This window comes from Taeniopygia guttata, chromosome 1A (assembly GCF_048771995.1).
Source record: "Taeniopygia guttata chromosome 1A, bTaeGut7.mat, whole genome shotgun sequence".
Classification (NCBI taxonomy): Eukaryota; Metazoa; Chordata; class Aves; order Passeriformes; family Estrildidae; genus Taeniopygia; species Taeniopygia guttata.
The window spans coordinates 47,650,665-47,663,471 of NC_133025.1; the positions used below are offsets into that span (position 1 = coordinate 47,650,665).

At 47.0% G+C, this 12,807-nt stretch overlaps 1 protein-coding gene across 7 annotated transcripts in view; it reads left to right on the forward strand.

The window, feature by feature from the left end:
* TCF20 (transcription factor 20) overlaps positions 1 to 12,807 on the forward strand; it is a 132,387-nt gene that overhangs the window by 45,151 nt on the left and 74,429 nt on the right. The window contains exon 1 of one of the 7 annotated variants that reach the window (XM_030262889.4): positions 3,554 to 3,657. The exons of 5 other annotated variants lie outside the window; for them this stretch is intronic. The gene's annotated coding sequence lies outside the window, so the exon portion shown is untranslated. Of the gene's footprint in view, positions 1 to 3,553; positions 3,658 to 8,802; positions 9,044 to 12,807 lie in introns of those variants that run through there. One more of the 7 variants, XM_030262887.4, reaches the window with a different exon arrangement.

Sequence of the window (12,807 nt, forward strand, 5' to 3'; positions counted from 1 at the left end):
TCTCCACGATCTGACTTTTATTGCTGTAAAGAAAAACTTAAGAAATAGGAACCTGTCTTTTTTCTCCTGTGTGTGTATGAGATTTTTTTGCGAGGTCAGAGGCCCATATCAGCTGAGAATATAAAAAACCTCCAGAGAAGGAGACAGGGCTAAGCCAGGACCACTGGCAGGCCTATAACTTTTTACCAGGCTCCTCAGTCCAATGGCTATTACCTGCAGTAGTCTGCACTCCCATCTTCCCCTTTTAATTTCTCCTGCAAGCAGGGTAAAGTGTCCCCTTTTCTCTACATCCCTCATCAAAGATAAGGCAGTATTCCTCCCTATAATTTACAGTCCCTTTAACCTTAAAGATGCCCCTTTCACAGTCTGTAACACTTCTTTTTGAGAGCTTTGCACTGAAGGAAGGTGTTTGATTGTATTATCCTACCCCTGTTTCCCTCTGTTCAAGATTTGTTCAGACACCTTTAACTACAGTGCTGTCTTCTGTCACTGAGGTGGAATTACTGAGCTAATTTTTCTAAGGCTGCTTGGACTCACTACCTTTATGTTTGCCCCTGCAAGATTTCTAGAGAGTGTTATTGAATGCTTTTAAACAGCTCCACATTTTCCACATCCCACTTCCTCATGCGATGCAGAGCTGTGGCCAGAATCTGGAATGTACTAATTTCTTTATTTTCCTTCTTTTTTCCCTTAATTGTTCTAAATGTAGCTAAGTAGTATTTCACAAAGCTAAATATCATCACAAAATAAGAGAGGAGTAGGGACTGAAATGGGTCTCCATTGTTCAGAGGTGGGACTGAAATGGGTCTCTCCAGACAAAGTGAAGTTTGTTATGAAATGTGTGCTGCAGAGCTACAGAAAGCTAGGCTATTGTTGGGGAGGTACTTTTGTATGGTTGTTTTGGGATCCCTGGATTAAAAATAAAAAAAGCAGTGTAGTTTTTCAAGCAGAATCAAACACATTGGTGGCATCAGAAGCTAACAAACCAAGAGCTGGAATAAATACTTAATGCTCCTCCCTGTGAGACCTCTGCTCGCAGCCAGTAGTCATGGAAAACAGGAGAAAACAGATGTGGATGCCCGAGCAAGTGAATAGTACTGCTTCATTCATTGCTGTTTTGAAGTGAGATGTTTTCCTCTCCTCACCAATCTGCCAAGCTTCTTTTTTGGTTTCAGTGGCCTGGAACAGTGGTGGGAAGAAGGTGCTGGAAGCAGCTGGTATGTTGCACCTACAGCAGGTCTGATTTTGGAATGTGGGCAGAGCTCTTTTTCTGAGGATGTGTGGAGGGGTGTCTCTGCCTTGGCTGAAGGGCCCATCTACTTGTTTTGAACGGATGGATTGAGAACAGGTAGAAGAGCAGGAGGGCATTCACAGGCTGGTACAACTCAGCTCCATTTGGAACTTTTCCTGAAACCCTTTCTCTAAGGGTGAGCAGCAAAGGGTGGGGCAGCTGGTGGTCTGTTGGCACCTTCTGCATCCACCAAGGGACTGAAGGGAGTGGGGGTCATGCTAAGGCTTATCCCACAGTATATGTAGTTTAAGAAAAACCAGGGACAAGAGGATGCATTTTATTCACTCAGCTGGTGGTTGGGCAGCAAGAGGAATGTGTTGCTAATTAATGTGAACTATTGATCACATTTGGACAGAAGTCATGCTGTGGAGGGGAGTAGTGTCCACCTTTGCACTATTGGACCATCCAGGGGTTATTCAGTCCTTTTCCAGTCTGGGGACCATATTGGCAGCCTTCCAGCTTTGTGTTGCCTTCCAGCAGCAGTGCTGGTGGCAGTGGCAGCATGCTTGGCCCTCTGGGGACTGTAGCTTGCAAGAGTGGGGGTGGGCAGGACTCCCCCATCTCAGCTGGCACCTTGGGAGCCACCTGGTCCCCTCCCCTGCCAGGGGATGCTTTCTGACTGTGTAAGGGGAGCTTTTGGAGGAGCCAGGGGCTGGCTGCCAGGCTTCCTTTAATTCCCCCAGCTGGCAAACAGGAGGCCTGTGTCGGTTGCCGGGGCAATGGCGGGAAGCTGTGTTAGTTTAATGAAGCATTGGGAAGGCTGCTGTTTATTTCGGGGGAGCGGGGGCTCTCTCATCTGCCAGGATGCTTTGCCGGGATGGAGGGGCAGCTGCCAAAGGACTCCTAGGCCACGACTGCCATGCTCTTCCCCTTGACTGCTGCCCTCAGCCCTTCCCAGGGTGCAGAGGCCAGCGTCAGGGCCATCCCTCAGCAGTGCATGTCTGTCTCCTCCCCTTCCACTCGTTTTCAGTGCCATGCTGTCAAACTTGTTCTCTTCCAAAAGCACCTGCTTTTTCCCAGGGAACGCCCCCAGTCCCACTTGTGTGTTGAGGACCCAGTGCTCACCTTAGGCAAGGTGCCTCCCTTCCTGCATGTCCCTCCCCGTTCATTGCCTGCCTGGAGTACAGTGGTTACCTGATTGGGGTGTTTACTCCTTTATTTAAGCAAATGAAGACTTGAAGCATCAATGTAATCACAGTAAAGGTGACCTACAAAGGAGGGAGGAGAAGAATGAAGAGGGGGAAACTGAGAAAGTGCTTTGCATTATGCCCCTTTTCTGGTGTCTCTTTTTGATTTAAAAGGGATCTAATGGGGGGCTTGGGGTTTTTTATCCTTCTTTGCTTCTTTTCTTCTCAGCGTGTTATTTCAAATACAAAAGGATTTCTGGTCTTGTTTAACCTCTAGGGGGGGAGGGGGAATTCGATGCACAACTTGTGCACTAATAGGCTTATGACTATTCAGATAAAACTTCATTAACCGAGTATTTAAAAAAATAAACCTTATTCAGACCTGTTAAAAATAAAGAGAGTGTAAATGGGTGTGAACAAACAAATACTAGGTGGAGACGTTGTCTGAAAGTTCAGTAAGCCGTGTCCATTTAATAAAAGGCTAAGAAAAAGCCTCAGGCCACAGAGCGATGAATTTTCACACAAAAAAATGTGAAATAAGATTATTGTCTTGCAAAGGGGAAAAAAGGCCTTTTCATATGTGAAAAGAGAGACGTATTTGGTGAAGATTCACAAATAGAAATGCACCTGATTTTTTTATTATTTTCTCCCCTCCCCCGCCTTTTCTGGTTCCCATTAAAAATACCGTATAAACAAATATGTCCTGAATGATGCTTCTTCAGCTGGTGTTGCAGCACATCCCCTTGTCCTGCAGGAGCAGCTTTCCACACCGGCCCTTGCCAGGACCAAGTCCCCCTCTCCTCAAGCACAGTGGCACATTATGTGTGCCGTGCCCAGGGTGGCAGTGTCCCGCGGGGTTTGCATGCTGCCTGTGCCAGCCTCCTTCAGCACAAGGAGCCGTCTCTCAGCTGAAGCCCACATCAGCCCAAACTCTCCAACGCCCTGTTGCTAGCCTGCCTCTCTGGCCCGTTTCTCCTGTATGTGTGAGTCTCGTGCCCTGTGGAAGGCTGGTAATTAAAAAATCATGGAGAGGGATATTACTGAGTTAACAGTAGTTATTTGTGAGGCTGCTGGAGTGGGGGGGAGAGAGATCTATCCCCAGGGAAAGCTGCACTGACGAGGGGTGGGGGGGAGCAGGAGGGAGGAGGAAGTGGGGGCGAGATTGGCAGGTGACTGCCAGCTCCGAGGAGATGACAGCGGCAGCAGCTCCGCCAGTCCCACTTGAACACTGCACTGCAGGTACTGGGTTAATGGGTGGGAAGTGGTGAAGAAGAATATCAGGGTGGGTGGCTGGAGGGGAGGGTGTTGGCATGGGGGAGTTGATTTCTGTTAAATGCCAAGATAGAGATGACACTCTATATACATGTAATCATTAGGCTTCATTCCCAAGAATATTTTCCTTCTTATAAATTTTTAAATGCAGAGAAAGCTTTCCCCAAACCTGACAGTATTCTACCTACAATCACTTTCCCTTTGCCAAATACTACCATGCTCTACAAAAATGGTCTGAAATGCTGTACTATTTTTGACCATTGCATTTGGGTTATTTGTAGTGAAATTTTAATTTTTAAGGTGCTAGGAATAGGCTCCTCAGTCCCACATCATCTCCACGTAGCAAGGCCTTTTTACTGAATGTGAGACTGCATTACAATCTAAACCTCACAATTTTCTTGTTTGATAACACTGACTATCCAACTAGAAAATTCATGTATCCTCCTTTTGCAGGACTGGCAGGCTAGACCTAGACTGAAGTCCTGATTGACATCTGCAGACAGCATTCTTGCTCATGCTCGTGCTCTCTCTCTCTCTCTCTTTCCCCTGTGCTCATGCTCTCTTTCCCTCCATCTATTCCTTTTCAGAGGGCAAAACATCTGTTTGCAAAGGGCTGAGGACACACACTGCACAGGGAGATAAAAGCAAAGAGCCCTCATCCTGTGTAAGAGTTCACAGATCTGTAACTCAGGGAGCTGGCGACAGGGTTTGACAAGGGTTGAAATCCTTCTGTCTTTCTCCCTTCTTGTATATTTGAGTTTGAAAAACAAAACCACCTGGGGTTATCTCAGGTGTGCAATATTGAGGATTTAGATGTCAGCTTTGCTATCAATTTCATTCTTTGTGCATAAAGAGAGAAAGAGGATCACAGATTTGCACCTAAGCTACACAGAGTGATGCCAGTGCCTTGGTTTATCACAGTGGAGGAAACCCATGCCTCTCCCTGCCCACTACAGCAGAGTTAAGCCCCAAGGGCCTTACACACAGAGTGCCTCAGTTGGAGTCCTGTCCTTTCTCTCCCTGCAGCAGAAGCCAAGTTTAAGGAATTGGCTGAGAGTTCAAGGTGCACATATGATTGTAGACCTGCATGGTACAGATAGCAAGAAAAAGAAGCTTCAAAAGCATTGCTATCCTTTTCTCTCCAAGCAACAACAGCCCTCTGTAAAATATTTAGCCATAAAGATATGACTTTTCTTTTTGATCTGCCATGATTATGGAGAGGGCCATCACCTATGCCTGTGCACCTGTGGTGTTACAGATTTTAGTCCAGAGACTAGGTAAGGTGTTCTTAGCTGTGAGAACAGCTGATGGGATGGTCTGAACATCCAGTTTAACCTGTGACTCAGAAGTCATACTGGTTCGCTTATCAGAAACACTGGCAACAAAAGGGACAAACCCCTTTTGATTTTCCAGTACTGACATAATTTATATTACATGGATATACATATTTTGACTGCTTGACAAAGAAAACCATGCCTATGACAGCTTCTTGTCAAGCAAGTAATCCTACTAAATGGAAGCATGACTGGCACCATCCGTTTTTGAGGTCTCTTCTGGTAATTTCCAGAGTCCTGGTACAGCCAGTTTTAGGGAACTGTTTTAATCTGGTGACTACCTGCAGTCTTTGCTGAACAGCACTAGAAGCATTGGGCATTTAGCAGCTTTGAAAATTACATCATAGGCATCTTAAATGTACTTCTCAAGCGTGCATTGGTTTTAAAACGTAGCAGCTGGCCTTTTGGCCGTATATATAGATCACACACAACTCTGACTTGCTTATCAGAAATGGCAGTTAGTTGAATGCAGAGAAAAATTATATGTTTCCCTCCTGCCTTCACCTTCTCCTTTCCTGTTTTCTGTGTGGAATGAGGATCTTGGGGATGCCTTAAGCTGGACCATAGACCCCCTAGCCTGTCAGTTTTGCTAGGGATAGAGGGGACTTGTTGTGTAAAGTGCTACAACCTGCTATATTTTCACTCTTACTGCTGTGTGGCAGCAAGAGTTTTAGATGCATGAAATCTTGCTTAGGTGTAAGGGGGCTGGGGGAAGACACCAGCAGAAGAAACTGCTAGTTCAGAGCTCACAGTTAACAGGACTGAGATTCTGAGCAAGTCTCAGGGTAGTGGGAACGGGTAACACAAAGCCAGCACTGGGAGCTCATTTTAATTTCAACCATCTTGTGCGTGTGTAGTTGGCTGTCTTTGTTTAAAGAACTTGGCCTTCAGGTAGATTTTATTTGGACGGCTTGCTTATCCAAAGAACATTAATGACTTTCCTTGAGGAGTTGCAGCCAGTACCTTTGCACCCTGGTTCTCCTCTAGCCCTGTTTTCTCTTTTCCATAATCTCCCAGTGCCCAGCAGCAAGCCTTTAGGGTACATGCGCAAGCAAAAGGAGCTCGAGTTGGGGAATTAATATTCCTGGAACATAACACCAGCAGCATGCACACGCTGAGGAGAATATTAGAGCTATTAGCGGTGGGAGTTTGGAGTGCATGCAATATCTAGATGGAGAATTCAGTGTGATTAATCTGCCTCTAAGCAGCAGCCTCCGGGCTCTGGGAATTCTGTGGCACGTTTGAAATCAGAACTTTTTTTAATTACCTTTCCGCATCAACAAAACAATTGCAGTTGTGTGAAAATAAGCCCATTCAGTCCCTGCCCTGTCTCTGTTCTTTTTTTTTTTTTTTTCCTTTTTGGATGAGGCATGCTGCTGGAGCCCTGAGTATTCACAGTCCCGACAGCTCTGACAGCGTTTTGCACAAGAGCAGAGGGACTGAACCTGGGAGGCTTGGCCAGCCTCCAAGTCAGGTAATTGCATCGTGGGCCAAGCTGGAGCAAGCCCATGCTAGTTGGTGTGTATGTGTTAGATTCCTTGCTCTTTCCCCCTTCTTTTTTCCTGTTCCCAGCAAATGCCTGTGCCTCCCTTTCTCCCCCATTCACCTCCTCACCTTACATCCTGGCATGTTGGCAGCCATGTTGCCTACCTGCCACAGGCAGGTTGAATGAGATTCCCCAAGATAGGAGGAGTGGGATAAACATGGAGGTTTCCTCTCATGCAGTCAGCAGGGTGGGAAAAAATAGATAAAAAAGTGAAAGGAGTTGATATAAAAATGGTAGTAAAGTTGTGGCCATACAAGGAGCAAGACGTTCTGAAAGATATGAGATTGGATGGGGACCTCCCTGTTTGCAATTCATACCTTTGCCCTCCCTCTCACGAGCAGAGGCAGGAGAGTTTATTCCATCCATTTCAGCCTGGTTTATTGCTGTACTGGCATGGAGACACTGTAAAACAACAGGGGAAATCTTCCCTAACACAGTGGCTCTGCCAGGGCTGGGATGATGCCCTAAGGCACTGGGATTCAGAGTTGATGTGGGAACAGAGGCTTTGGCCATGGAGCAACTCCAACCTGGAAGACCATCTTCTGGATGCCTGGATTTTATGCTGGAAGCACATAGAGCTGCTGGGGTACAAAAGTTTCTGATAAGTGTCTTGGGTTTTGTGCTGGTGCCAGCCCTCTGGGGCACCACAGGCACTCATGGGTGCTCCCACCATCCAGCAGCAGCAAGTTGGGAATGTACTTGCCAGCTGGTTCATGGCAGGGATCTGGATTGCTTCCTTCTCACTTCTCGCTCGCTCCACATACAGATTTCCCTCCTGCCTCACTGGCAGGTTGTGGAAAGGGCAAGCTATGATGGTAGTGCTGTTTTCTCCTCCCTTCCAGGTCGACATGGTGATGGGAATTGCTTTGTAGGTCTTGATGAGGGCATGGATGGAGGTTGGAGAGAGGACTGGACACACTGTGAGGATCACAAGCTGTCTTCCTTTTGGCTCTGCAGTTCCAATAACTTCATAAATATAGCATTCTGCAATTAGCACAGTTTAATTTTTTTAAATTTATTTTTAATTTCTCTTGGCTGTGCCCTTGACTTATTCCTCTGAATTCCTGGCCTTCCAGCATGATTAGCACAGTGTGTTTGAGCTGACTTGCTTCAAAAGGTGAAAAAAACCCCAAGATTTTAAACACAAAGAACAGATTTTTATTTTTTTGGGCTTATTTACTGACATGTCTGAGGTGGTGTTAAATTTTGAGAAATTGATGTTAAAAAAATACACCAGCTGAATAAACAATAAAAAAAAACCCCCAAATCTTACAACTTTCCAGGTCACATTAAGCTAATAGCTACTTAATAAGCCTTTTTTTTCTTCTAGGCTCCATTTCAGAAATGACTGCAGAAGTCTTATATCATCAGCTTTTGCTCCCAGAGCAACATCCGAGCATTGCATTGTATTGGGAGTACATCAAAGTCTCCTGGCCTTTCTTTCATCTACCCCAGTCTGTCTTCCCCTCCCCAGGGCACCTAAAACCTAAAAATACACTAGGGAATCAAAAACTCCACTCTTTTCCCTATTGCCTTGCTTAGGCCTTACATACAACTCTGTTACCTTTACTCTCACTGCTTTTTCTCAAATTGTAGTTTAGTAGTGATTTCAGATCCTCAGGTGGGGGGAAGAAACCCCAAGTGCCCACTGATGAGCCTTACCTCTGCCCGGCCCACAGCTCCCAGGGCTCTGGCATGGAGTTGTGTTCACTCTGCGTGGCCCTGCTTGCCGGTGGCTCTCAGCGCTGCCTTCCCTGTGTGTCTCGGGCACAACCCAGAGCATCTGCCTGTTTCCATCCTTACCCTGCCATCCCCTCTGCAGTGCCCCCCGAGCCTCTCCTGTGGCCACTGCCACCCCTTGATCTTCACCCCAGCACCTCATCCTGCTCCAGTCCCAGCAGGTCCAGAGGGGCCATGGCAGGTGTACTGTCCCAGAAAGCTGCTGGTGCCTGTGCTGCGCTGGAGGATGGCGCCTGGACTGGCGCTTGCTGTCTGTCCTGCCCAGGCCACTTTTAGAAGGTATTTCCACTGTGGTCACAAAGTTTATTTGTGAAGAAAAACCACCAAAAAAAAAAACCAAACCCACAACAAAAAAGAAGTATGATTTATTAAAAAAAAAAAAAGCCATTTTCTTGGCCAGCCATTTCCTGAGTTCCCTTTGTTACTACTGCAGATATGTGTTTGAATAAGAGCCTTTTCCCCTCCCCTCTCCTATTCCTCCCTGTTCTACCCTGCAGTGAAGTCACAATCCGGCGTTTGTGGGCTCTGTGTGATGTCAGAGACTCGGTCTTGTGACTTCACCGGCGGGCTCAAAGCAGAAGGTGCAGACGAGGCTGAGAGAAGAGAAAAAAAGCCCCCTCCTCTCCTCTTCCCTCCCCCCCTCCACCCTCTCGGTTTATAAAACCAGTAGCTGAGATAAATCGGAAGGGGGTGGGGAGAAGCAGCAGGGAAAGCTGAGAAAGATGCCAGAAAGGTACAGTAAATGGGCTTTATCTCTCTCTCCCTCTCCCTGAAAGTTGAGAGTGGAAAATTGCCCTGCAGAGGCCAGCTCTCGCCGACCACGCGCGGCGGCGGCGGTGGCGGCCGTGTGTCTGCGGCGCCCCGTGCGTGTCACCCGCCCCCGCGACGCCGCCGTGCCCACCCGGGTGCCCGCGGCGGGGTGGGGGGCTGCGGGCGGGCGGGGGGCTGGGGGCGGCGGGGGCAGCCGGAGCCCGGCGTGGCTGGGCACGGCGAGCCGCTCGCCTTGTCCCTTTTCAAAGGCCCCAGCTGTTGGCTGCTCGCTGCAGTCTGGCTCCTGCGAGACCGACATAAATGGGTTATGGGGTTTATGCATATGCCGGGGGGAGAGGTGTCCCCCTCCCTATTTGCTTCCCCATGTATTTCTCGTTGATGATTTTTTTAAACATTTATTTTGTTTTGGTTTTGGATGTGGTTGTTTTTTTTTTTTTTTTTCTCCTTGCTCTGCAGGCTCAGAGTAGCACGGGGTGGATGGGGAGGGGGCCTGCCATTCCCCCGTGATATGTGGGTGCATCAGGAGGGAGAAGGGCAAGGCCTCAGGGTCACATTCTCAAGGGCTGTGAAATATGATTTCTTATTTAATTTCTTAATTTTTTTTTTTGGGGGGGGGTTGGTGATTGTTGTTTTTTTAACTGACAGCTGCACAATAGCAGTATGGGTTCACCAGCAAACAGCAACCTAAAAAATATTTTTAAAAAATAAAAATTTTAAAAAAAGGGGAGGAGGAAAACGGGGTGGGGGGGGAAGTGGGGGGTTAGCTTGCCCCTCCCTTCTTTGGTAATTTTTTTTCCCTGTGTCAAATTTACTGTTCACTTGAGATTTTGGACAAAGACGGGGGCAGTGGGTGGGCTGCTTTGAGTTTTGTGATATAATATGACTGGAGCAAGAGAGTAAAGCGCAGACAATTAAGGATCAGTGCGAGGGCTTTGCTCATTCAGTCTGTTGAGGAAGCCGTCATTTTGTGTTAGTGTGCGTGTCTGGAGGAGGAAGGATAGTGGAGAGTGACAGTGGAAGGATGCCTAATGTTGTGGCGTATTTGTACTTGCTAAATGCCTGCTCCAGGAAAGGAGGGCTTCAAAAGAAAGCGATGAGCGAAAGGGGGTCCTTCCGAATTCGCCCTTTGGTGCAGCCACTTCGGACTGGATTCTCACTACTGGGAATGTGGTGTTTTGTTGCCTCCATGAAAGGGGAGGGCTGAGAAACGAAAAGGGCAGGTGTCAGGCAGGCTCCTTGCTGCCACCGCTCTGCCTACGCATGTCACCCTGATCACCCCGATGACCGGTGGCTTCTCTACTGCTCTGATTCCTGAAGCTCCTGTGAAAAGCGCTGCGTCCCGACTGTCTGCAGGGCCAGGCTTCTCTCCGTTCCCGGGTCACTTGGGTCCTGCTGCTGCACTTCACTCCTAAAGACCCAGAGCACCTCCTGCTTTTGTAGTTATTTATTTCTTTATTTCAACTACTGGACCCTGGCTGTCCTCTGCCAATACGTTTCAAGGCTGATGAATAGCACCCCCTGCAGTTATAGAGTTGATCTTTTGTAGCACAGATGTATAATTAATTGTGCAGCACTTTTGCAGTCTGAACAGGCAAGTGGATTCTTGGAAGACACCCATATACTGCCACCTGCTTCTCAGAGCTCCAGCTCCACGGCCCTTGGGGAAGGGACCTGCTGGCCACAGCTTAAGAGCCTCTGTCCTACTGGAGTGATGTGAAACAGGATTTGAATCCAGGTCTTTGGTGTAAAAGCCACAAACAGCGTCAAACCCAAAGTGCTGCTGCACCCCAGGACTCCTCTCCTCTGCCTCTGCTCCAACAAGAAAGAACTTTTAGGCATTTTTGCATCTCTGTTCCATCACAATGGTGATGTTTAGGGATTTTTTTTCCCCTTCTTTTTTTTTCTCTCAGAGGGGAAGTAAGGATTTATAAGTTTGTAAAGCACTTTGAAGATAAAAATTGTTGTCTGTGCAGAGTACTGTCTGTTGGCTTGTCTGAGTCACTACCTAGCTTGCCTGGGAAATGAAATCTAGAATCCTTCCACAGGCCACTTGGAGAATTTAGTCAAAAGAACCATTGAGGCATCCTCCTTTGGACCTCTGGCGTTAGGGAGAGCAGAAGTGGGGGTGACCAAGTGGGACTGAACACTGCGTGTGAGTCTGGGAGGTGGGGGGCGATGAGTGAAATGCACCCTGCAAAACTGAGGGCAGAGGACATTGGGGATGTGATTTAGCTAAGGTTAGATACAGAAGAGATTTTAAGCCTCATTAAAATCTGGGTATGGCAGGATTATTCCCTATGGGGCTTTCCTCAATTCTTTATCTACACCTGCTTTTAAAAGAGCAGCAAACAGTGGAGAAAACCCTTTCCTTTGATTTCTCTTCAGCTGGAGATATCTGTCACCCAGGACTGTAACTGTAGGTGTTCAGGTTGGGGGGAGATGTGCATCACTTCAGCCCCATGCTAGGACATGAAAGGATTGAATCTCTTTCCTAAGCAAAGTGGAAGGTCCCCAGGTGTCTTCTCTTAGGTTCGGAGATTGCAGTGGGAGAAGGAAGCAGGATCCAGCTGGGTAAGAGACCTCATCAAGAGGATAAAAGCATTTAGGGTAAAGGACAGTCTGTCTCCCTGAGTAGGGGAAGTAATCAGTGAGGATGTGCAAGGGTCTCTCAAAAAGCCCTAGGCAGGCAATGTGTGTATCAGAAAAGAATTTCCACACAGGGGTGAAGGGGCACAAGCTGAAAGTGTTAATTAGTTCCCCCTGCCCCTGCTTCTGTTAAGATGTTCCCTTTCTTGTAACCACAACTGCATTTTGTCTTTCTACATTTTTTTTTTTTTTTTTTTTTTTAAACTAATGTCCCAATGAAAAGGACTGTTAAGGAAACCCCCTACTTATCACCTGAGGCTAGCTGCTGACTTACTGTTTCTCGAGAGAATATAATGCTAGCTGATTATAAATAGGCTGACTACCTTTTTTCATCAGTATTAGGAGTAAGCTGACACCTTGATCTTTAGCCTGTGGAATGAATCACACTGCAAGAGTTGTTACTTTTGGTGAAGAGTAGTAATTTCTTCTCGCACATTACACTCCCTGCTATGAAAAGGCTTGGCCCTGATGAGGGGATCCTTGAGCTGGGGGTGGGTACCCCAGGGTATGTGAAATTTAACCCCGGTGAAATGCTTTCTCTCCACTAATGTAACCAGTGCCTCATTGTGAAACGTAGATTCAGCCCCGGTTGTCAGGGGATAACATTGAGTACTGCAGCCCAAACCCCCCTGCCAAATGCTGGTGCTTCTCATTGAAAGTGTCAGTGTTGGGATAGTTTGTTTCTTATTTGGAAGTTTGGGCTATTTCCTAAACTTGCTAAAACCAGTGGAGACTTACTGGGTCGGTAGGTAGATATGAACTGTGCTTGCTGAGAAATCTGTTCTTGCCTCTGCTGTCCTAAGAAGTGCTTACCTTATTTTCCGAGCCCTAATGGAACTGATAGTATTTTGTTTAGGTCTAATTACTCACAGTACATTTACAGAAGTTAAATGGGAGACCTTCAGTCCTAATCATCTCTCAGGACAAATGTGAGTGCCAGCAGGATTCCCATCTGCAGAAGATAATTTCAAGAGGAATGATGAAAGCCATGATATGTAAGCAGAGGTTTTGTTAGTTTAAACCTGAACTTAAGTAGGCAACTGGAAGAATTCCTCAAATCTTGAAACAAAACCAAGTTAC